This window comes from Ochotona curzoniae, unplaced genomic scaffold, assembly GCF_017591425.1.
Source record: "Ochotona curzoniae isolate NIBS_2020 unplaced genomic scaffold, NIBS_Ocur_1.0 contig_254, whole genome shotgun sequence".
Lineage (NCBI taxonomy): Eukaryota > Metazoa > Chordata > Mammalia > Lagomorpha > Ochotonidae > Ochotona > Ochotona curzoniae.
Window position 1 is genome coordinate 56,204 of NW_024465496.1, and position 24,981 is coordinate 81,184.

Sequence of the window (24,981 nt, forward strand, 5' to 3'; positions counted from 1 at the left end):
TACACACTTGCCAGGGTGCCACCAGCCATCAGCGGGTCCACACTGAGGTTACAAAGCCAACACTATGACCATGGAAGGAAGCAGGTCCAACTCTTTTCCAACTCAGCCTACTCTGGTAAGTAGAGAGCCGACAGGGACAGCAAAAGCATCAAGCATGTCCTTTTCCCCTGAGCCAAAGATGCTCCTAAGACAGTGGTACTTTGTGAAGTTTCCACCCCTGGTGTTAGGTGAGTGAGGGTCAGTGCAATCTGCACTCCTGTCTGTGGAACTTGTGTGATGACTGAGGCAAGCTTGCTTCCACATTGCTTTGTTTATTAGAAAGGTAGAGTTGAGTTGAATGCTGGTAGAGAGCATCCTCCATTTGATGCTTCACTCTCGAAATGGCACAAATGTTGTGAGCTGGGCCAGGGTGAGGTGAGGAGCCTCGAATTTTGTACTGCTTTCCATGGGGTTGCTGGGTTCAAGCACTTGAACCATCCTATGCTAGTTACCCAGGTGTCATGGAAGGCGCTGCATCTGAATATGAGTAACTAGGGCTCAGACCACAACCCCCATGGGATTCAGTTGTCACAAGCAACTAACTGATTGAACCCTGAGTCAAGCATCTGCCTTTCCCAACAGGTTATTTTTTTAAATTATTTTTGTTAGAGCTGATAACACAGGAAGTTGAATGCTATTTGATTCTTCACTGCAACAGTTAATCTCTTCTGTTCATAAATTTCTTGGCAGATATCCTAGGTTTGTGGTTGTTGTTGTTATGTTTGCTTGTTTGTTTTATATCCAGATGACTTCATAGCTCTCATGTGCATGCTAGACCCTCACTAGGGTGCTAGTTCTCTCTCTCTCTGTCATTGATTTTCTTGCTCTCTCCCAAATTCTCCACTGGGGAGCAGGAAGATCAGTTGGTCTCAAAGTGAGGTTTTCCAGGTGTCCTGAATGATTCTTGGTCTGGGACGACTAGTCAGTGTTGGATTGCCTGGGAAGGAATCACCTCCACCCCATCCAGTGCATCCTCCTGCATAGGCACACAGGTGGCAGGCACCATGGCTGCAGTGTATGGTTTTGTGCCACCTTCCCAAGAGACCAGGACAGATTATGTGGCTCCTGAGTTTGTCCTGACCCAGGCCTAGCGGTGACAGGTGTATGGGGAGTGAGACTGAGCATCTCTCGCTCGCTCTCTTTCCTTTTCTTTCTCAATGTGAATTTCAAATTAACATGTACCTATCCTCAAAATTGCATGCATGTTTCTATAATAGTCTCCACAAACTTCCTGACATCCTAGTGTCCTGAGGCCCAAACCTTAATTGTGACAGTGAGGAACATCCCAAAGTTCCCTCTACTCGTGCAAGGGGACCAGCTGTCATTGCACACCTTCCTATGGCAAGCAGCCTTGGCCTGCCACTCTGCTCCCAGTGCCCCTTTCTTCTTGCTCTTTCAGGGGAGGCTGCAAAGAAGTATGATCCCTGACATGCTGCGGAGGAAGCCACGGGTGCGTGCGGTGAAGGTCACTCAGAAACATGCTGTTGACTGTGTGCTCTCCAGAAGGCTCACAAGTTGCATATTCCAGAGGCCAGTCACCCGTGTCACTGCCCACCCACGCAACAAGGTCCGAAGGTCGCCGGTAGAGGCTACCCTGCAGAAGCCACAGCAGTGGTGTGCACTCCAGAGGCTTCAGGGACTCCAGGCCTGCAGCAGCGAGGGACAACTACTGAGCCCCTTGGACTTTGCCAATGCCATCCAAATGCCTACACACAGAATCCCAGGCACATCAGCAGTGTCAGCTGGGGCTGGGCATCAGAAGAGCAGGCCTAAGTGCACCGCTAGCTCAGCCACAGATTGGTCCACGTTTGTTCCCCTTGGTGGATATGGGTCTGTCCCAGCAGCCCTCCAGGGGGCAGGTGACTGCTGGAGACATCCAGCGGCAGGCCTGGAATGTGAAGAAGGCAAGGAGGAGGCTGGCCCAGGCCTTGCAGGCAGACAATATCATGAGAGAAGAAGAGTGTGCTGCAGGAAAACCACATGGAGAGCCAGTGGAGGAGGAGAAGGAGGAGAAGGAGGAGAAGGAGGAGATGGAGGAGAAGGAGGAGAAACTAAAGGAGGAGAAAGAGGAGCCTGGTTGTGTGGAACTTTCCATGTTGCATGCATGACTACCTGTGGTGCCTGGGAACATCTTCCGCCTTTGTGGACACAATATAGACAGGCGTATGGGAACTCCCATAATCTCAAGTCTACTCCCTCTTGCGGTTGATATATAAATTCCTCCCACCCTTCTCTCTTGTCATATGTGACTCGAGTCTATAAAAGCCTGATGCTATGAATAAATGTTTGTTATTGACCATGAATATTGGATGTGTGCATCATTTCCATCATGGTCAGATAACAAACAGGGACTTAACTCAGAAGTACCACATCTATATAAAAAAACAACTGCTCGTATCATATTGAATGAGGAAAATCTAAACTCTTTTCTGGATGAAGACAAGGATGTCCACTTTAAACACTGTAATACAGTGTTGGAAGTTATAACAAGAGCAACTGGAGAAGGAGAAGTAATACAGAACCCCAGCTTTATAAAGCTAGAAGTGAAAATAGCCATGTTTTTAAGGTGACATATAAAAAAGTCAAAATACTCTACTAGAAATCCTTTGGAACTAAAAAAACCAGTGGAGAGTATTGTGGCACAGCAAGTAAAGACAGCCTGTGATGAAACATCCTGTTTAGTGTCCTTGATATTTCCAGCAAGCTTCCTGAAAATGCAAACTGGGACAGCAAATGTAGAAAGCACATGTGTTTGTGCTGCTGTCATCCATGTGACACCTAGAAGAATCTCCTAGCTCCTGGCTCTATCTCGGTCCAACCACAGCCATTGTACTTGTCGAAGTATTTATCTAATGGATGGAAGAAGATCCTGGCTCCTGGCTTTAGCCTGAGTCAGCTCCAGTCATTGTGGCCGTCTCAGTAGTTATCTTATGCTTGGAAAATAATCTTGTCTTCTCCCTCTCTCTCTCTGTTAACTCCAAGTTTAAAATTAATAATACATATTTTCAAAATATTTTTAAAAGAATATATTTATTTTGTAAATTTTCAGAACACAAAACCAACATTTAAAAATTGCTTCTTTTTTGTACCAATAATTATTATCTTTTCTAGACGAGATCAATGAAAAATGCCATTCCCATTAGTTTCAAATATCATTAGGCATAAATTTAATCAAACAAATGAATGAAAATTGCTCAGCAACAATGAAAGGCATCACTAAGGATGGGGAGATGTTTCTTATCTGTGGATTGAGAGAAAATTGTTAAAATGCTCATGCTATCTAGAATGAAAGAAATAACATATTATAGGAGGACAATTCACTGACTATATAAAACAAAGTGAGCTAAGTCCAGCCTAGGGTGGGAATAATTGAATGCATCTATGGACAAGCTTATGGGAACAGCCATAATCTCATGTCAACTCCCTGTTGTTGATATGTAAATTCCTCAATCCTTCCACCCTCATCTTAGATGACCTTCAGTCTATAAATGCCTGATGCTAGAAATAAATTTAGTTATCGCCCATTATTCAGTAGTCCACATATGTGAGTGTTGGCTCTGTGTACCAAGTCCATCAGTGCTGGATATCAAGGAACATCTATCAAATTCCTAATCACATAAAAAATATAAAAGAGAAAAACAAATAAGAGAGGGCACGAAATAAAGGAGGGCTGTGAGGAGAGAAGAAGGGTTGAAGTAAAAAGATAAGTCCTCATTATATCATTTACAGAGTTAGCAAAAATTCTAAAACTCAAAAAAAGCCACAGAAAACAGAAAATCCCGATCAAAACTGACAGCGTCGTACCACACCTCCATCTGGGTCAAAACCCTACCCACCCTTGACAACTTACACAACCCCGCACATCAACAAGCATACCTAATCCCACGGGGGGGGCCAATCTAAGTCATGGGCCACCTCTGACCCTATACCCAACAATAACAATCCCACACCCCAAGAAGACACACCACAAAAAAATACTGCACCAACCCTATATCAGTGCCCCAAGAGACGCTCACCCCCCCCCCATCACCCTACATTCATCAACACCCCAATGGGGCCACTGAGAACATACCTTACACCAGCCACAACCGAACACCCGACCAACGCATCCCCTTCACCTAGTCATTCACCAAGGATATGAAACAATGATAAAGCCCAATAGTCAACAACCCTTCTACTCAATCCCCACCACCAACAACCATAATCACCACATATCCAAGTGCACCCTCAGCAACCAACGCCCACCCTACTAAAAACGCACTAACCAACAACACATCCAATACGGCCATCATCACATCAAAACTCACATCCGAATGTTAAAAAAGATCAACCATTAGGCACCAAACAACACAGCAACTACACATCACCAAACACCAGACACCCACATCTACAAGCAGTACTCCCTCCGTCAGGTCACAGCCATAACACCCAAAAACACACACACCGAAGTATCCAATGCACAGACCATCACCAACAGAGAGGAAGATTCCACCTTCCTTTCATGGAAGCAGTAACCGGTACCGCATTTACCCACATATTCCATCCATGGCACAGATTCCCTTGTCTGCTTGTGTCAAGCCTGGGTGTTCTTGATGCTTGTTGTGTGAGCTAACAAAACAAAGGAAGTAGAGATCTATTTGATTGTGTATGCAAGAATGGTCAAATTATTCAGATAATTTTCTAAATCCTGGACTGGCAAGGTGAGAATTTAGCCACTGAGACACCATACTTGGGCCCATAGATATTTTAAAATTCTAAAAATAGGATAAGCTATTTGTAATCTCTTTTGTTTCCAGATGAATTCTTGCATCGTTGTGTCCATCTCTGAAAAGAATATTGAAATTTTGATTGGGACTGTATTGAATCTGTATAAATCAGTAATATGGCTATTTTGATTATGTTAATTCAACCAACCAAGGAAGATGACAATTTCCTACATTATAAATGTCATCTTCTTTTTTAATGTTCACCATTTTCATCATAGAGGTCTTAGAAGCCTCTGGTTAAATTTCTTCCAAAGATGCTTCTCTGCCATTTTAAAGGTGACTGGAGAGCTCTTTCTCAGACATGAGTTATTTGTATATACAAGAGCCATCCATTATGTTCATTCATTTTGTATCTTGTCAGCCTGCAAAACTATCATATGAGTTCCAACTGCTCTTTTTGGTGATTGTTTTTTGATACAGTTTAGTTGGCACCATGGACTCCCTTCCTCCTCCCCTGAGTTCACTATCATCTCCTTCACTATCTTCTCCTTTCTTCTCCCCTCCAGCCACACAAAGGGTGTAGCAGCACAAGCATTGCACTGGCAGAAATACTCCACTTGTGTCAATGCATTCACATGCCATCAGGCTTACAAGCAGCTCTCCTGGAAACCCAGTTTTGTCACTTTTCCTCTCATGCCCACTAAGGGTACTTTATTGAAAGGAAGCAACCTGAGCACCCCACACAAAATAAGGTTGTAGATTATCTCTGAACATGCTAAGAACTCCACATACAGAGAGAACTTCAGCACCCAAGGTTTTTCAACTACCATTGAAAACAATTGCTCTGGCACCACAGACTGCTGGATGTGCATGTGACACCAAGGGAACTTATTGAGTGGAAAAGGGAATAGTCCAGAAGAAAAGCACAGATATTTTGTGGCAAAAGTACACCACTGGGTCACTAACTTCACATACCATCAGGCTTTCAAGCAGCTCTCCCAGAAACGCAGTTATGTCACTTCTCGTCTAATGCCCACAGAGCACACTGAGCACCATACCCCAAACCTGATTGTAATATTCTTATTCAACATGCTACGAATTCCATAACTAGAATTCCATATCTTCACCTACCATTAGGCCTACAAGCAGTTCTCCCAGAAACCCAGTTTTCTCACTTTTTGTCTAATGTCCATACAGTGCACAGTATGGAAATGAGTTGTGATGAGCACCAACACCAAACTAGGTTGTATATCGTCAATAAGTTTTCCAAGAACTCCACACCCAGAGATAACCTGAGCACCCAAGCTATCTTCAGGTACCTTCGAAAATGACTGCTCCGGCACCACAGACTACTGAATGTGCATGAAACACCTAGGGAACTCAGTGTTGTAGGTGAATGGTATAGTCCCAAAGGAGCAGTACAGGTGTGCATGCACACGCCATCAGGCTTACAAGCAGCTCTCCCTTAAACCTGATTTGTCACTTTTCCTCTATGCCCATAGATGCAATCCTTGGAAATGAAACATGTTGAGCACCCTGGACAAAACAAGTTTTAGATTCTCGCTCAACATGCTAAGAACTCCTTACATAGAGAGAACTTTAGCGACCAAGCGATTTTCAGCAACCATTGAAAACAAATGCTCTGATACCACATACTGCTGAATATGAATGTAACACCTAAGGAACTCAGTGTGTTGGAGAAAGGCATATTCCCCAAGGAGCAGCACAGGTGTTCCTGTGGCAGTACGCCTCCATCGGGTCACAAACTTCACCTGCCATCAGGCTTACCAACAGCTCTCTCGGAAACCAACTTTTGTCACTTTTTGTCTAATGCCCAAAGAGCACACTGTAGTGATACGAGGCTGGTTGAGTACCATACACCAAATTTGGGTTGTAGCTTCTGATCCAATGCACTAAGCTTTCCACATATAGACAGAACTTCAGTGCCCAAGTGATTTTCATCTACCATTGAAGACAACTGCTCTGGCTCCACATACTGCTGAATATTTATGTGACGCCTAGGGAACTCACTGCGCTGGTTAATGGCATAATCCTGAACAAGCAGCACATGTCCTCCTGTGGCAGAACTACTCCATTTGCGTCAGTCACCTCACATATCAGCAGGCTTCCAAGCAGCTCTCAAAGAAACCCAGTCTTGTCACTTTTCCTCTTATGCTCACTAAGGGTACTTTATTGAAATGAATCATGTTGAGCACCCTACACCAAACTAGGGTGTAGATTCTCACTCAGTGAACTAAAAATTCAACTCCAGAGAGAACTTCTGCACCCAAGTGATATTTAGCTTTCATAAAAACAGCAGCTCTGACACCAAATAGTACTGATGTGCATGTAACATGTGACATGTGACATCTAGGGAACTCCATGCCATGGCAAAGCACATCATTCTGAAGGAGCAGCGCAGCTGTGCCAGTGACAGAATTACTTCATTTGTTTCACTAATTTCACATTCCATCAGACTTATAAGCAGCTCTCCCGGAAACCCAGGTTTGTCACTTTTCATGTAATGCTCATTGAGCACTCTGTATTGAAATAAAGCATGCTGAGCACTGCAGACAAAACAGGTTGTAGATTCTCACTCAGTGCACTAAGAACTCCACATCCAGAGGAACTTCGTTGCTCAAGGGATTTTCTGCTACCATTGGAAACAACTGCTCTGGCACCACATAATGCTGAATGTGCGTGTGACACCTAGGGAACTCAGTGTGTTCATCATGTGATTATTTGCCATCTCTATATTTTGTTTTTGGTTTAAGAATCATAGTTTTTGTTTTGAAAGGTAGGGTGACAGAGAAAGGAACAGACAGAAAAAAGGAGAGAGAACCAAAGTGAGTTCTTTCTGCTAGTTCACTCCCCAAATATCTGCAATAGTCAGGCATGGGTCAGTCTGCATTAGAGAGCCAGGCTCTGCCAGGGTCTCACCCTAGGTGGCAGGAGTGCAGGACTTCTGGTGTGTCAGCAGGGAGCTGAATCAGAAGCAGAGTAGATGGAATGTGAACTAGCACTCAAGCATGGGAGACTGGCAGGCAAGCAGTGGCTTAACCCCCTATCCCAGAGCTTGGACCCTTGAACTTTATTTTTTTGTTTTATTTATTTACTTTTCCTGGAAAGTTAGATTTACAGAGAGAAGCAGAGACAGAGAGAAAGATCTTCCATCATCCAATTCACTCACCTAGTGGCTGCAACAGCTGGAGCCAATTAAATCAAGCCAGGAGCTCCTTCCAGGTCTCCCACACAGGTGCAGGATCCCAAGGTGTTGGGCCTTCCTCTGCTGCCCTCTCAGGTTACAAGCATCACATAGTCCTCCTTTACTACTATTGGAAAGGCAGATATACAGAATGGAGGAGAGACAGAGAGGAAGATCTTCTGTCCGATGCTTCACTGCCCAAGGGGCTGCAGCTGCCAGAACTGTGCTGATCCAAAACCAGGAGCCCAGAACTTCTTCTGGGTCTCCCATGATGGTGCAAGGTCCCAAGGCTTTGGGCCATCCTCAACTGCTTTCCCAGACAGCAAGCAGGAAGCTGGATGATAAGCAGGGCTACTGGGTTTAGAACGGGCACCCACATGGGATCCCTGCATGTTCAAGGCGAGGACTTTAGCTGCTAGGCTATCACGCTGGGCCCCCATCTAGCATTTTGATAGTTTATTGAATTATGTTATTCTGCTGAAAAGTTCATCACATGGATATCTGCAGTGGTTTCAATATGATTTGGTTCCTGAACTCATGCAGACATCCAATTCAAAATTTATAAGTTGATGATGCTAAGAGAGTCGAAATTTAATCAATTAATACAATTGGGGTGTCTAGGAAGTAAGCCTAACTTCAGTCCCTGGGGAATATGTTTCAGAAGATCATTTTTGCGAGAGGGTTCTTACAGAAGCACGTTTTGGCTCCAACCACCATCTCTGCTTCCTGATTGGTCATGTGATCCTTCTTCCATGCAGACTCCTTATCACACACCAAGCCACTGGGAACTGCCAGTCTTGTACTTAAACCTCCAGAGCTGTGAGCCATGCAAGCCTTCCTCTCTAGAAAGTTAGTTGCCTCTGTCATTTCACTGTAGTCATGAAGCTCTAACACAACCGCCCCCTCTTTCTAGGTCCACATTGTCCTCATCAGGCTTACGAGCTAGACCTTTATTGTGCTGCCGCTACCTGACCTTCACTCTGCTTAGCCTCATGTTGCAATGTGTGCCACCATGACCTAAGATTCTAGGCTTACTGACTATTTTCTCAGCTACCACAGCCATCTTGACTTAATCTGTCACACCTGTTCCTCTGCACAGACTGAAGAGAGAGTCTTCCAGTGCTCACTGCTGTGTGAGCAATGACCTGCATGGTACTGGGCCCGTTCCAGGACGTACATGAATAAATGGCAAGACAAGTATGCTTATCTGCTCTAAGATAAAGCATATATTTAATCTTTCACACTTTGTTCAACTTTGAGAAACATGTTTATTCAAATTTCAATATGTGCAATTCAATACTGTTTTGTGATATGTGTTTGTTCTGTGAAATTACCAACGTTTGATACATACCATTACCTGTAATTGTTGGAGAAACACACCTTAGCACTTTGCTATGCAGTACCTTATTCTGTAATCATTTCAGTCATGCTTTACATATATAACTGTTTAGAGGGCAGATATGTCTTTTGATCACCGGTGATTCCTAGTTCATCAATGAAAGAGAAATGCAGGAAAAGTTTTTTCCTCATTGACTCATGAAAGTACCCAGCAGGGAAGTCATATGAGTGACAGCACATGTCATCCTTTTCTTGATTTCTTAGTTTATTTTTCTTTGTGTTGTTGTATGGATACTAATTGATACTAATTTAAAAGTTCAGATGATATTTTTTCATGTTGACAAAAATTAAACATAAATTTTTAAGTGTTTTTAAATTCTCTCTCTCTTTTTTTTCTGGATTGGTTTTTAAATCTCTGAAATACATTGCCACCAAAGAAGCGAGGATCTCTGGAATTTCTGAGTTAGTCCATGAACAAGCATATGTAGAGGGAGGAGGAGGAAGGACCGATTAAGTCCCTTTGACCAGGTTGGTAGATGTTGTCTCTAATTCATCCACAGTTTCCAGGGCAGCAGAAAGCTGGATTAACTGTTCCATTGGAAATCTGCAGGGAAGGCTGGTTTTCCATCATCATTTCATTTTTGGCTGTTCATTCTTACTTTTGACTGGATGGGGGGCATTCTGCTTAGTGCTTTGCTGGCCAGATTCTTCCATTTGGAGATTCCTAGCTTTTCTACTTGCTTCTATTGCCATAGTTGAGGGTACAGTCTCCCAATCTCTGCTGAAAATTGTCCTGTCTTCTGTCTTTGTGTCCCAGAACTGAGGATGTTTTTTCTTCTTCTTAGTGCCTTTAAGTTGTGACAAGCTTTCATGAGACCTCTGGGGCACAGAATAAAACCATTCTGAATGGACTTCTATCAGATTTCTTTGGGACATAAAAGTAACACTTCTGGGTGGTGTACAAAATGTGCTGTATCTCTTCATATGAATCTCTTCTGGTATGAAATACCAGAAGGGAACCCACATATGTATAACCAACTAATCTTTGACCAAAAAACTGAAAACACACCAGGGAAAACTCCTGGTCTATTCAACAAATGCTGTTGGGACTAACGGATAGCAGCTTGCAGACTTAAGAAGCAAGACCTGCACCTGTCACAGTATACAAAAATCAGCTCTAAGTGATTCAAGGGCCTAATTCTTATTTTTTTAAATATTTATTTCTTTATTTTCATTACAAAGTCAAATATACTGAGAGGAGGAGAGACAGAGAGGAAGATCTTTCTCCCAATGATTCACTCCCCAAGTGAGCCCAATGGCCGAAGCCAGAAGCCCAGAGCACTTCCAGGTCTCCCACATGGTGCAGGTCCAAAGGCTTTGGGCCGTCCTCGACTGCTTTCCCAAGCCACAAGCAGAGAGCTGGATGGAACGTGAAGCTGCCAGGATTAGAACCGGTGCCCATATGGGATTCTGGCGCATTCAAGGTGAGGACTTTAACCACTAGGCCATGGCTGTGGGCTTCTCAAAGACCTAATTCTACAACCAGGAACCATGAACCTATTAAAGGAAAGTATCAGAAGCACTGTCCAACAAATTGGAATTGGTAGACTACTTAGAAAAGACATCAAAAGCACAAATGAGACTGCCTTAATCTAAAAAGCTTTTGTAAAGCAAAGAAAACAATTAACAAAGAAGCAATCAACAGAATGGGAGAAAATTACTGCACACTGCACAAGTGATAGGAGACTAATATCCAGGATTTACACCTGTAAAATGGGCAATGGAAAGGAACAGAAAAGTTTATATGCGAAGGAACCAGGTGAGCAGGGAAGGGAGAGGGAAGAAGTTCCTTCGGAGAGAAGGCCAGGAGGTGGGGTGCCTCTTGAAAGAGGAGGGAGATTATCGTTCCGACCAGTTAAATGCCATAACATAACATCAACAACCATTTCCAACATTATGGGCTTAATTAACAATGTAATACTACATTTCACACAAGACTAGATTTGATCCGTAATACTGCAATAAGGTGGAGCAATCCACCATGGGGGGAGGGTAAAAGGAGGGGATGGGAGAACATCAGAGCCTATGAAATGTTGTTATAAAATTAAATGTAATTAAAAGAAAGAAAGAGAAGGGAGAGAGTGTCGTCTGACATTTTCAAAAGAACAAATCAGAAATGAAGAATACAGTGGAGTGAATTAAAAGTAGAGTGGGCTGGGCCCGGCACGGTGGCGCAGTGGTTAAGGTCCTCACCTTGCATGTCAGGGATCCCATATGGGCGCCGATTCTAATCCCAACAGCCCCGCTTCCCATCCAGCTCCCTGCCTGTGGCCTGGGAAAGCAGTCGAGGATTGCCCAAAGCTTTGGGACCCTGCACCCACGCGGGAGACCCGGAAGAGGCTCCTGGCTTCGGATCGGCATAGCATCGGCTGTTGTGCTCACTTAGGGAGTGAATCATCGGATATAAGACCTTCCTCTCTGTCTCTCCTTTCTGTATATCCACCTTTCCAATAATAATAATAATAATAATAAAAAGTACAGTGGAGAGACTCCAAAATGTAATGAAGGAGAATCAGAAAAAAAAAAAAAAGAATCTCAAAATTAGAAGATATTTCCTGTCACCAAAGGAAAACAATGGAAAAGCTGGAAGCAGAGCTGGATCAGACTGAAAAAGTATTCAATGATTGAAAGACAGTATTAAAAGGCCACATATACAAGTTATGGGAGTCCCAGAAGGTGCAGAAAGAGAAACTGGGATTAAGAATGTATTTAATGAAAAAATAAAGGAAAATTTCCCTAATCTAGAGAAAGAATTGGGAAACAAGATCCTGGAGGGGTACAGAATTCCCAACAGGGTTGAACAAAAACAATCTTTACCAAGACACATAGTCATCAAGCTCTCTTCAATTAAACATAACGAAAAGATCCTTAAATATGCATGAGAAAAAAATCAATTGAGACAAAGGAATGCCAGTTACACTCCAAGGACACTCTACAGGTAAGAAGAGAAAGGAGCAACATATTCCAGATTCTAAATCAAAGAATTGTCAGCCCAGGGAAATGTATCCAGGAAAAACTTCCTTTTGTTTTTGAAAATGAAATAAATTTCTTCCACAGTGAAGTTAAAAGAATATGCCTCTTCCAAACCTTGTCCTACTAATGATACTGAAAGATGTTCTCTTGACTGAGAAAAGGAATAGCATCCACCAAACCAAAGGCAAATGTGAAGAACATCCCAGTAAAATAACAACAGAAGACTAAGTCAATGAACAACCCATTGCTAAATGACAGGACCAAATTACCACCTATTCATATTAACCATGAATGTAAATGGCTTAAACTCACCAATCAAATATCACAGATTAGTAAACTGGATAAAACAATGAAACTCATCTATTAGTTGCCTACAAGAAACAGATTTCACCAATAAGGATCGGAAGAATCTATATCTCATGAGATTTTTTTGTCAGTTTCATCTCTTCAAAACACTATCTTCTGTTTAAGTTCTTCAACGACTCATAGATCATTCAGTAGCATCAGTTACTTCAAGAATGTTCTTGATTTTCACTTCTTCAGTGACACATTAGTCTTTCAGTAGCATGTTATTTAACCTCACTGTGCTGTTAATTTCTTTTTCTGCATCTGCTTGATTTTGTATTGTGATTTTTCATTTAAAGGGATGTATAGTAACTGTGTAATGGAAAGAATCATAGCAGCATGTTATTTAAATTCATGATATTGTAGTAAACTTGTATTTTTCTGCCTGTTGTTCATTTTGCTTTGTGACTTTTCATTTAAGGGGCTGTATAATAATTGTGTAATGGAGATTATTACATTCAGATGTGAGGATATAATAAAGTCTGCATCTCTACTTTCAGACAAAGATGGACTCCAATGAAACTGTTTACTATATCTTGACAATAAGATGCTCAATTCTCTTCCATAGTTCATGCCCACAATGATGAACATATGACTCTGTAGGAAGAACTATAGTGTGGCAATTATATGGAAGAAATCAGTGAAAGAGGAGGGAATAGGGGAAGGGATAAGGGAAATCCCAGGGCCTATGGAACTGTATCATAAACTGATGATAAAAAGAAGTAGAAAATTTTTAAAAAGAAAGAAAATGGAGCAGCTGTTACCTGAACCAGGACTTAGTTTGGGAGAACAACATCACAAATGGTGGTGTAACTGACCATATTTTCATTTTTTTAAGATTTATTTTTATTGTATATATATGTATATATGTATGTATATATATGTATATATGTATGTATATATACATATATATGTGTATATATATGTATGTCTATGTGTGTATGGAGAGGAACAGAGACAGAGAGGAAGATTTTCCATCCATTGATTCCCCAAGCAGCTGCAAAGACTGGAGCTGAGCTAACGTGAAGCTGGGAGACCAGAACTTCTTCCGGTCTCTGACATGAGTGCAGGGTCCCAAAACTTTGGTCCATTCTCAACTGCTTTCACAGACCAGAAGCAGGGGGCTCAATAGAAAGCAGAACTGATAGAATTGAAACAGGCACCCATATGGGATCCCGAGGCATTTGAGGTAAAGACTCCAGCCACTAGGCTACCATGCCAGGTGCTTTGCCTCCTTCTCTCTCTCTCTCTCTCTAAGATTTACTTATTTTTTATTGCAAACTGAGATATATACAGGAACGAGAAGAAAAAGAGAGAAATATCTTCCCTCCAATGATTCACTCCCCAAGTGACCACAATGGCCATTGCTGCACCAATCCAAAGCCAAGGACCAAGAGATTCTTCCAAGTCTCCCATGCACGTGCAGGGTCCCAAGGCTTTGGGACATTCTTGACTGCTTTTCCAGGCAACAAGCAGGGAGTTGGATGGGAAGCAGGGTCACTGGGATTCGAACCAGTGTCCATATGGGATCCTGGTGCATTCAAGGTGAAGACTTTAACCGCTAGGCCATGGTGCCAGGCCCTTGCCTTCCTAATAATTGTAGTTTTGAGATTTCCCCATAATAAAGCTGGCACATTCCATTTATTTTAACTGACTTGAGTGTAATGTGAGTGTTGTGCCCTGATGTGGTACAATACAGTTGCTATATCTAATATATAAGATTATGACCAAGGTGATCATTGTGACATTAAACATGTTGTACATGTGTCCTTGTTCATTTAGAGAATAAGTTAATTTGGGGGATGGGGAGATAGATGGAGACCTGGACTTGAAAATGCTGTCTTGTCCAGTTTTCTTCAGCTTGCCTGTATTTTTCCGAATTACTCTCGGAAGTGCTGTCTCATTACTTTCTGGAGTATTTGACATATTTCTTGTTTACACGGTGGATTGTTTGCTGTCTGGATTCTTCACTAAGATGCAAGCTTCAGGCCCAGTGTGCTGACCTAGCAGCTAAAGTCTTCACCTTGAACACCCCAGGATCTCACATGGGCACTGGTCCTAATATCAGCAGCCCCTCTTGCCATCCAGTTCCTTGTTTGTGGCCTGGGAAAGAAGTCAAGGATGTCCCAAAGCCTTGGAACTCTGCACCCACATGGGAGACCTGGAGGAGGTTCCTGGCTCCTGACTTCGGAGCAGCTCAGCGCCGGCCGTTGCAGTCACTTGGGGAGTGAATCATCAGATGGGGAAGATCTTCCTCTCTATATATCTGACTTTGCAATAAAAAAATAAATAAAGCTTTAAAAATTAGATGCAAGTTCACATTGTCAGGGATAATGTCTTTCTGAATCTTTTTAAAATTTTTTTTCTTTAACTTGCATAGACTAGACTTTAATTAACTGTTAAGTGAATTATTATTTCATGAATTTGATCTTAAATCTGCAAGTTAATAGACCTGATAAATAGGGTATGACTGCTATTTGTATGTGTTTCTTCGTGTGTGTGTGTGTGTGTGTGTGTGTGTGTGTGTGTCTACTGTTCAAATGAAGAAACTAAGACACAGAACAACTGACCTTTTAGGTCACATACCGTGATGGTAAATGATAAAATTTCTTGTTTCTTGACTTTGTGCAAATTCATTTCAAATATTTTTGTTCAAAGATTTACAGTTCTCTTAAAAGATGAAAATTATTTTTAAAAAACATTTATTTATTTTATTGGGAAGGCACATGTACAGAGAGGATGAGAGACAGAGAGGAAGATCTTCCATCCGAAGATTCACTCCACAAGTGCCTGTTATGGTGGTGTTGCACTGATCTGAAGCCAGGAGCCAGGAATTTCTTTCCGGGCCTCCCACGAGGGTGCAGGGCCCCAAGGTTTTGGGCCATCCTCGAATGCTTTCCCAGGTCACAAGCAGGGAGCTGGATGGGAAGTGGGGCTGCCAGGATCAGAACCATCACCCATATGGGGTGCCGGCATATTCAAGGTGAAGACCTTAACCATTGCACTATCCTGCCAGGCCCAGATGTAAATTCTTAATCATGAGAATTTAACTAAATTAGTTTTCCAACGCTTGCACATTTGTGAAATACCAGTGTATGCCCAACATTCTGAAGTTCAGATACAGGGTGTCTAGACTAAAAGCTGGCTATGCCTGAGGTTTAAATTTTTTGCATTTAGTAACACTTAGTACCTGCCATGTGTAGGGGATGCCAGTTCATGCAGTGGAATGAATGAATGAATTATTTCTTTGCTAGAGTCATTTATCCTATTTATTCTCTTCCTAAGAGGCAGCAGGCCACATGCTTAGAGCCCAGACATATGAGTTCTTAATAGTAGAAGTGATCCCTAAGACTTAGGACCTTGGAATATGTCAATTTTCCTTAGCTCCTGCTCAACAAATGTAATATAGGTGGATACTTCAACAATGTTTGGAAGGTGATTATATGTCCTGTCCAGCAAGACAGTCAATGGGGTTTGCAACCACCTAGGAGAGAATGAGGGACAAGAGACACGAAGAATGGACAGCAAGACAGGATGTCTGATCAAGCTGTCAGTTTATTGATTTTAATTGAGGGTTTTTATATTCTTCTGTAACTAAGGTTCAGGGAGAAAAGGAGAAACTAGGATGCAAGCCATGGTCTCCAGACCGATTGTTCTTGAGCAGCTACCATATCCACAATAGTAACCAGCATATCAACAATAGCATAGGTAATCAGTAACAAGATGTCGGCAGGTACAGCATAAATCACATTCTGAAAGAGTTGCTAGAAACAATTGAAGCTGAGCGTGTGATTAGTTCCATAAGTTCTTTCCCAAACATCTAGCCAGCCAGGGATTTTCCACTGGCTCATAGTTCTATATTCAAAATGGCTTCAGTGTGGCTATAGTACACGATACTGACAATTATAAGTCAGTGTGCACTTTAAATTCATACATGTGAGGAGTCCCCAAAGTTTTTGAGAATTGGGCATTATGAAATGCTACATGAATTTCAATTTTTCTAAGAGGCCTTTGTTCAAAATATAGCTTACATGATTTGAATTTTTAAAAATTTCAAATTTATTTTGTACTTGAGAAATAGAGGGAAGGATAAAGAAAGGTGTCTTTCATATATTGATTCACTCCCCACATATCTGCAATGTTTGAAGCAGGCCTGGGGCAGCATCAAGATACAGGAGCTTCTTCTGGGTCTTCCACATGGGTGCAGGGGCCAAGCTCTCGAATATTTTCCACTGCTTTCTCAGGCACATCAGCAGAGAGCTGCATCAGATGTGGACCATCCAAGGCTTGAACCAGTGCTCCTATGGGAAGTGGGTGCCACAAGCAGCCAGCAGCTCTATGTGGTGTGCACAGTGCCTGTCCCTGGAAGCACACATAATAAGTTATGAAAAGTGACTTATTGCATATCAGGCAGCAAGCCAAATACTCAATTAGTGTTACTTAGATAATTCTGTCAATACCCACTGAAATATTTGAATGCACCCCTAATTTATAATTAAAGAAACAGAATTGCCTAATGAACTAGAAAATTTATTTAGCTTGTACATTGTTAGAGCTGGGAATTTGAACCTCAGGGTACCTAACTGAAACCTTTGTCCCTCCCCTTGGTTTTGTTTTTCTCTGGAGCAGGAGGAAGTGAAGCCTCACTTATTCTGCACATGCAGAAGTTTTGAAAAGATTGGGTTTATGAAAGCAAACATGCGAAGTCCTCTCTGACTTCTGACAGGAACTTTGTAGCAGCAGTGGTCCTGTTAAATAGTTGTCTCTTGTCTCCTCCTCAACCAGTTTAAGGAGTTAGGTTTGCTTTTTTTGTTAAGTCCAGGCCTTAGAGTGTGCAGCTGAGTTCATTACAGTTTTCTTCACTGAGGGAGTGGAGCCTGATGCCTGCCTAGAGTGCAGTGTATTGTAACATCAGATATTTGCTGATTAAGTGATTTGCCATAGTCTGAGATTCTCTCGCACACAACCTCTCCTCTTCCTCCTTGCTGTGGCTTACAATGGCCACAAGAAGGCACTCCTGCTTTGCAGTCAGCCTTAAGGAATTATAGGAGCACACCAGCTGTGGTGGTGAGGCTGGTGCAGGATTAGTGAAGACTCAGAAGCGATTGCACAGAAGATGATGTATTAGCACTTGTGTTGAAGTCTCCAGTCATGGTGGGTAGTGCTGTGTCAGTGCGAGAAGGGCCAACACAGAGCCTGATGGGCCACTTGGTGCTGTCCAGTCTGGATCTTTGTGATGTGCACATCTACAGCAGGGAAGAGATACAAGTAACTGTTCTCCCATTCCAGACAAGCCCTTTGGATCAAAGTGCCTTCTTATCTGTCAGTCTAGTAAATAAATAAATATATGTTTATATAGTTGGGTATTACATATATATAATGTAAAATAATATATTTCTATATTAAGTAATATCTAATAGATATTTTATTTTAATTTATTTTTTTTAATAATCTTAGTTTATTAGGGTACAAAGGGTCACGGGCTACAGGGTGAAAGTGGGTAATATCATTGTTTCCACACTAACATAATCATTTTGCCCTGTATCTAGGGTTAGGGGAGTAACAAAGGGGAAAGCCCCACCCTACCTCCCACCCATCCCCGATCCCCAACATGAGGCGTGCTCCAAGGGTCCTGCTCATACAGTTTTGATAGTTCATCAGTTCTGGATTGCTGCCAATCTCTCCGTCCCAACCGCAATGAAACCTATTCAGAGTCCACTGGCTGACAGTCTCTTGATGGTTGGGATTCCAAGATCAGCAGTTCAGTTCGAGAAATATCCAAAGAAACTTCATCTGAGTTGATCCCAGATCTGATTCTTGAGTGAGTTTGCTAGTACAGACTCCAACACTGTTCGTCACACCAATCAGCTTATGCATATGCTGGTCGTTGCGATTGCTGGTTCCGTTCGGCTTCCAGCCCTGTCTTCCTTGTGAACCAATGGGTGTTGTAGTCCAGCTCGATTCTACCCACTTCATACTCGGTATTCATGCAAACCAGTTGGAGCTGCAGCCTAGTTGGGGCGACTCCCCAAATCCCCTACCAGTTCTGCCCCCTACCCTGGTTCCCATGCATGCCAGTATGCACTGCAGGCTTGTCCAGTCTGTCCCACATCCCAGTTAGCTCTTGCACATGTCAATGGACATTGAAGCCTGGTTCAACCCAACCAATCTATTATCTAGCCCATACACCCACTGGCAGGTGCCTTTTTGTCAAGCCACCCCTGCTCCTAGCCTGGGTTTTGTGCTGTCCAGTGAGGGTGGTAACCCTGAGGGAGGTGCCCACTATTTCCCTACTAGGCCACACCCACTCCCAGAGTATGCAGTCTCCAGGTGGTTTTGGCATTTGACTTGTCAGAATTAGCTCCTAGTACCAGCCTCTGCCAGCTAACGCTGTGGCTAAGCCCAAACACCCCTCAACCCACTCTAATTTTAACTTGCACCAGTCAGAACAGTCAGCTCACTGTGAGGCCCACAGGTGCTATAGCCCTGCCTAGTCTGAACTGCCCCCATCCGTATTCACACTTTCCAATGGAAGTAGTTATCCAGCAGGGGTGCCCACGTTGCCCTGTTGGCTTTGCCTCCTCCCTGATTGTCACATGTGCTGTTTGTGTGCTGCAGCCACATCTGGTACGGCTCATCTCACCTTGGCATTACTTGTTGTGTACTGGTATGTGTTGCAACTGAACCTGGCTCAACCCACACTCTGTTCTGGTGCTCGGATTCACCAGAAGGTGATGTGAACAGATTCAGGCTGGTCTGCCCCCAACCCATGCCATGTGTATGCCAGTGGGATAATTTTCATTGCCTGTTCTGGGTTGTTCCCTATTGTGCTTCTTGCGCTTACCTGCATGGGACTGTGTCCTGCCAGAGGAGTTGCCCAGGCTCCTCCACCAGAACCTCTCCCAATGCCAGTTTTCATGCATACCAGTGGGTCCATGAGCCAGCACTACTCAGTTCGCCTGCTATCCTAGGAGGAACAGTGGCTTTTCCTGCCTGGCCTCCAACCCAAGCTGGTTCTTGTTGTTGGATATTTCAACCCAGCCACGGCTCTTCCATACCCCTACCCAGCTCACACATGGTTCAGTAAGGGCTGGGACCTAGCCTAGTCTGTCACACAACCCTCCCTGGTCCTCCAGAGCACCAAATGGTGTTGGAATTTGGCCTGGCTTGGTGCTTCCCATCCCAGTCCACAATTGTGCCAAGTGAGATTACGATCATATCCTGATCAGAATGTAGCCTCAGTTCCAGCCCATGCGCTCCTTGGTGGGAAACTCAACCCAGCTAGGGTGTTCCGTTATTTCCCCAACCGGGCCTCTGCCCTGCCATAGAGCAGGTGTAGGCCGGTGGTTGTTCTGTCTCCGCTTGGCAGAGCCCCTCACTAGTCCTGGCCCCTTGGATGCTGTGGCTTAGTGCCTCTGCCTCACACAGATCAGTATGTGCAAGGACCTACCTGGCATGAGCTGTGCTCCAACCTGATTTCTGTTGTTACTTGTGAGTTAAGGTTTGTTCAGCCCTGCCCATTCTGCCCCCTTCCAGTGGCAGCCCGGCCCACCCCACATCCTGTTTAAAGATGCACATTTGGGTGCTGCTGCCTTGACCCACCCTGACTGTTGTGGATTCCTTTACCCATGAGTGATGGCAGATGGCGTGGTCACACCTAGCTTAGACCACTGCAACCCCAGCTTGCGAGCAGACCCGGGGGACTTGTATTCCAAATGGTTGGACCCACACAACCCCACAGATTCTAGCCCCAGCCCAAGTTTTCTTGTGTGCTGGATAGTGTCTTGATCCTGCCAAATGTGACCACTCCACAACTCCAACACTCAGTCGGGCAATGGTACCCAACACTGCCAAAGAGGCCCCAATCCATAGCTTCGGTGTGGGCTAGTATGTGGTGATCAGTGATGTTCTATACTAATATCCCATCTCTGTATGCATAATTAGGCTGTTGCATCTGTCTTACTGAAATTATCTTTTGGACACTTCCCCCAAACCACTAGGTCTTGGTCCACTTGCCTGCTTGAATCTTTCATGACCCTGTCACTGAGAATACCCGAAAATTCACTTAGCACCTACACTCAATGTCACGCCACCTCCGGTAGAAGCCGGTTTGAGAAATCGCCGGACCGAGGCGTAAGCTTCAAGGAAGGATGCCTCCCGGAATCGGCTGCATCTCTAGTGGTCTTGGCGTTCCTAGCTGTACTCTCTTTGCTCTTATCTTTATGACTGGAATAATACTATTTATGTGCGGCAAAGGCTCGATGTTTCTTTATAAATCTATGAAGCCTTCTGACAGGAGATTGGATAAGAATAGCAAACAGTCTGAGATAAAAACTATTAAGTTGTTAGTTTTAGTGAATCTATTTAGGATTAATTTTGAGAATTTCTAGAAAGAAGATTATAGTAGAAAACTATAGCTTAAGAAGCCATACAGGAAGAAAAACAAGAAATATAGGCAAGTTAATATTAAAACCAGTGTAAGGCACAAAACACAATGAGGGCTAACTACTTAATGATTAAAACTGCAACTGGTGCCAAACTGCGTCCACAAGAAATAGCAACTGCAGGCTGTCACCGGGCTGTTAGAGAACAATCTTTGCTCAACACACCTGTTTACCTCCCTGGAATAACTGCTTGTAGAAATGTAACCACACGCATAAGCAAAGAAAAATGTTCTTTTGCAATAATCTATTGTATATAAGCTGAGGCCTTGCTTTTGCAAAAGGCACTCAGATACAACTTCCTTGAGTTGTCGTGTCTGTTTGTCACTCGCCAAATCCTTGCCCACCGTTCCCGGGGTCCTGTTCCCGTCGGACTGATTGCTCCCGACCAAGCCCGACCGTCCCAACTCAACCTAGTCTTAGTCATGAGTGACCCCAGGCAGCAACTACATATCTTGAAAACCCCAGAGTTCGTCCTTCCGGCCAGCCAGTACACAAATCCTGGCACCACTTGGTGCATTGGTTGCCGAGGACTCTTTCACTGCCTTGTGGCAGTGTCTTTGGCGTGAGTCCCCCGCATTGAGTCCGACCCGGCAGGGGCACCCACCACAGTCGCCACACTGCAGGGAGCGTCAGTTGCCCCTGAGCCCAAGGACCGAACTCCTCCCAAACTCCCCCAGCCACATGGTCTTAGCAGCAGGGCGGAGCTGGGAATTTCCTCCCAGTTCCCAAGCTCCCTCATGGCGGACTTACCCTGAGGGAAGAGCTCTCTTGGGTCCTGGGGGAGGCTGAGGACTCTTTCACTGCCTTGTGGCAGTGTCTTTGGCGTGAGTCCCCCGCATTGGGTCCGACCCGGCAGGGGCACCCCCCACAGTCGCCACACTGCAGGGAGTGTCAGTTGTCCCTGAGCCCAAGGACCGAACTCCTCATAATAGATATTTTATATAATCCACATAATCTGTATTCAAGTTTATATTAAAATCTACACTATTGTATATATTTTATATATAGGTTATATATAGAAAGAGGGAGAATGTGTGTGTATACATAAATGTGTCTGTGTGTGTGTGTGTATTATGGGTGAATCCCAGTGACATTACAGGTGCTTTTTCTTTATTTATTTTGCTTTTATTGAAAATTCAAATCTACAAACAGAAAGAGAGATAGATAGAAAGATCTTCCATCCACTGATTCACTCCACAAGTGGCAGCAATTCCCAACTCTGAGTTGATCTGAAGTCAGAACCCAGGAGCCAGTAACCTTCCCCAGGTCTCCCACAAGGGGGCAGAGTTTCAAGGCTTTGGCCGCTCCTCTATTGTTTTCCCAGCCCACAAACGTGAAGCACGAATGGAAGTGGGGCTGCTGGGACACTAGCTGGCATACATATTGAATCCCAGACAAACCAGACTAGCATTTAGCCTCTAGGCTATTGTGCTGGGCCCAAGCTGGTGTCTTTGACTCAGGTTCTTTACTGTGTCCATCAGTTAATGTTTATTCCACCATGACGAGTCTCCAGAATCTTAACTTTCATTTTATCTTTTGTTTTTAAACAGCATTAGGAATTTTCACAACCACTTTCTCATTGTTGATGATGTTAAGGGCCTCAATATTTTACTGTATACCCCCAAGGTTTTGAAACTGTTGATAATCATTTGGTTATTCCTGAGTGTTCTCTCTCTCTCTCTCTCTTCCTCTCTCTTTCTCTCTATGTCTCTTCTCTCTCTTATTTCTCTCTCTCTCTCACACACACACAGACACTACCACTATGCTCTCATTGCATTGAAGTAGCCAAAGAACCTTTGGAAAAGCTGGCACCATGCTGTTAATATTTTCTGACCCTCAAACTGCTTATGCCTTACCCATCATCCAATATTTCATTTCAGTAAGAATATGCACTGGCTGGGGCCCGGCGCGGTGACAAATCTCCACATCCACCCATGCACAGAGGCAACAAAGGCAGCAGCCACAGAACAAAACCAGGAGAAACTCCCCACAGGCAAGCTAGACCCACCTAGTAGATCATAGCAATGATGGGTGGGACATGAGTGGACAGGGAAGAAGGGAAGCAGCTGTGCCCCTGGAAGCCTCCAGCCCCTGACCCTGGGACATGGGAACTAGAAAAGAACACAACCCTCAACTTGGCCTTAGTGTGAGCAGCAGGGGCATTAGAGATGCACATTGGGCACATGGTGAGCAAACCTGGATCTGGAGCAGCAGGCAGGAGAGCAGCCTGCTGCATACACCATGTTGTTAGCGAGCCTTCCTGCTCTTGGAGCAATTGGCATGGCAGTAGAATGCCTAGAGGCCTAGGAACTCTGGCCAAGCCACCTGTGTAAGATCTGGTGACAAGGTGGCCACTTGGAAACAAATGTAGCCACCTTGGTTCAGGCCTACATAAGTTTGCTAACCTGCTCTTTATGCTTTTTCACACAATGCTTTTCCAGTTTCTTTTTTGAGTCACATCAGTAGGCTATCATGCCCTGTTTGTGATGCTCAGTTTGAGGAATCAATATTGCATGATTGACTCACTCATTGTTCATATGGCTGCCTCCTGTGGCTTCCTGAACCTACCCATTTCTACCATGGTGGTCACCTGTGGTTCCTATAGCCTACCCATTGACCCCATGGCAACTCACCTGGTTCCTATGCCTGAATAACTCACTCTTTCTATAAAAAAAATCACTTAACACGTACATCAGGGTCATTCTCTGAAGGAAGGATAGCTGACCCCAGCTTGTTAATTAACCTGTCTCCTCAATGAATTTTGCTTTTTAGCAGAGTTGTCTGTGCTGCACTTCTTGGGGAGAGACTTGGGTTGGATGAAACATTTGGTGCATGAGCTGGGGTTTTTCCTCTGTTGCACCAGCCACCCTATCTCTTGGAAGTGTGGAATGGGAGATTGAGTCACTGCAGGAAATAAGCTCGAGATCCCTTGAGGAGCTGCTGGTCATCTGTCTGTCTGGGTGCACCATTGGGACTCAGAGAGCCAGGCTGGACACAGCGCATTAGCCCCAGTCAGGACTCCTGCCAGGACACCGGTAGACTCCTTTGGTCTGGATCAGGAAGCTTCAGGTAAGCTTCTACAAATTGTATTGAGTTTAGGTGGCCACCAAGTCATTAGAGCCTTGAGATCTTGACTTGAGTTATGTCCATTTTCTGTCTTTTCTGTGTGTTTTTGTTCTTGTTTAGCTTCGTGGGACACACAAAATCTAGCCCTAGCCCTCTGGAACTGGTGAAACAATACTTTAAGGACTTCAAAGAGAAGTAAGCTGAATCCAGAGACTGTTTTTAAAGACCAATAAATCACTTCTGTTCCACTGAGTGGCCGTCAATTCAGCTTGATTAGGCTAACCTGCTTATTGAGTTGCAGTAATTTGGGAACCTCACCAGTGAATGGAAATTGGCTCTTGCTGATTTAGTCTGTTTGGGGTCAGTCCATCTGGGGCTGTAGAAAGCTGGACGCAACTTCCACAACGAAGTCTCAGGGTGAGATGTCACCTCAGACTTCCGGTTATCTGTCATCGGTATTTAAGAGACATTTGGCTGTTTCTGTGTATCAGAGTCTGTGTTCCCTTTATCTTTGGCACCTGTTTCTCTTTTGCCATCAACTGGGACAAAGTGTATCATCTCTTCCAGCTGACCCTTCCCTTGGCTGTTTTTTCAGGAACTCCAGTGAAGTCAAGCAGGGAACAGGAATTGACTTTATTATTAAGGCTTTTGACTTTCAGAAATTTTGTGACTGAGAGTGACTGACTTCCAATTTGTTGTAAGGATGTTTTGTTCTGAGTTTTGTTTTGTCCTGAAATCTGAACATACAACAGTGTGAAAGTATGGCTTGTCAGGTTTTAAGTTCTCATTAGTTTTCTGAATTGTG

At 43.8% G+C, this 24,981-nt stretch overlaps 1 pseudogene; it reads left to right on the top strand.

Moving 5' to 3' along the window:
- The first annotated feature begins 70 nt into the window (after positions 1 to 70).
- On the top strand, positions 71 to 24,371 carry LOC121152605 (annotated as a pseudogene).
- Positions 24,372 to 24,981: the final 610 nt, after the last annotated feature.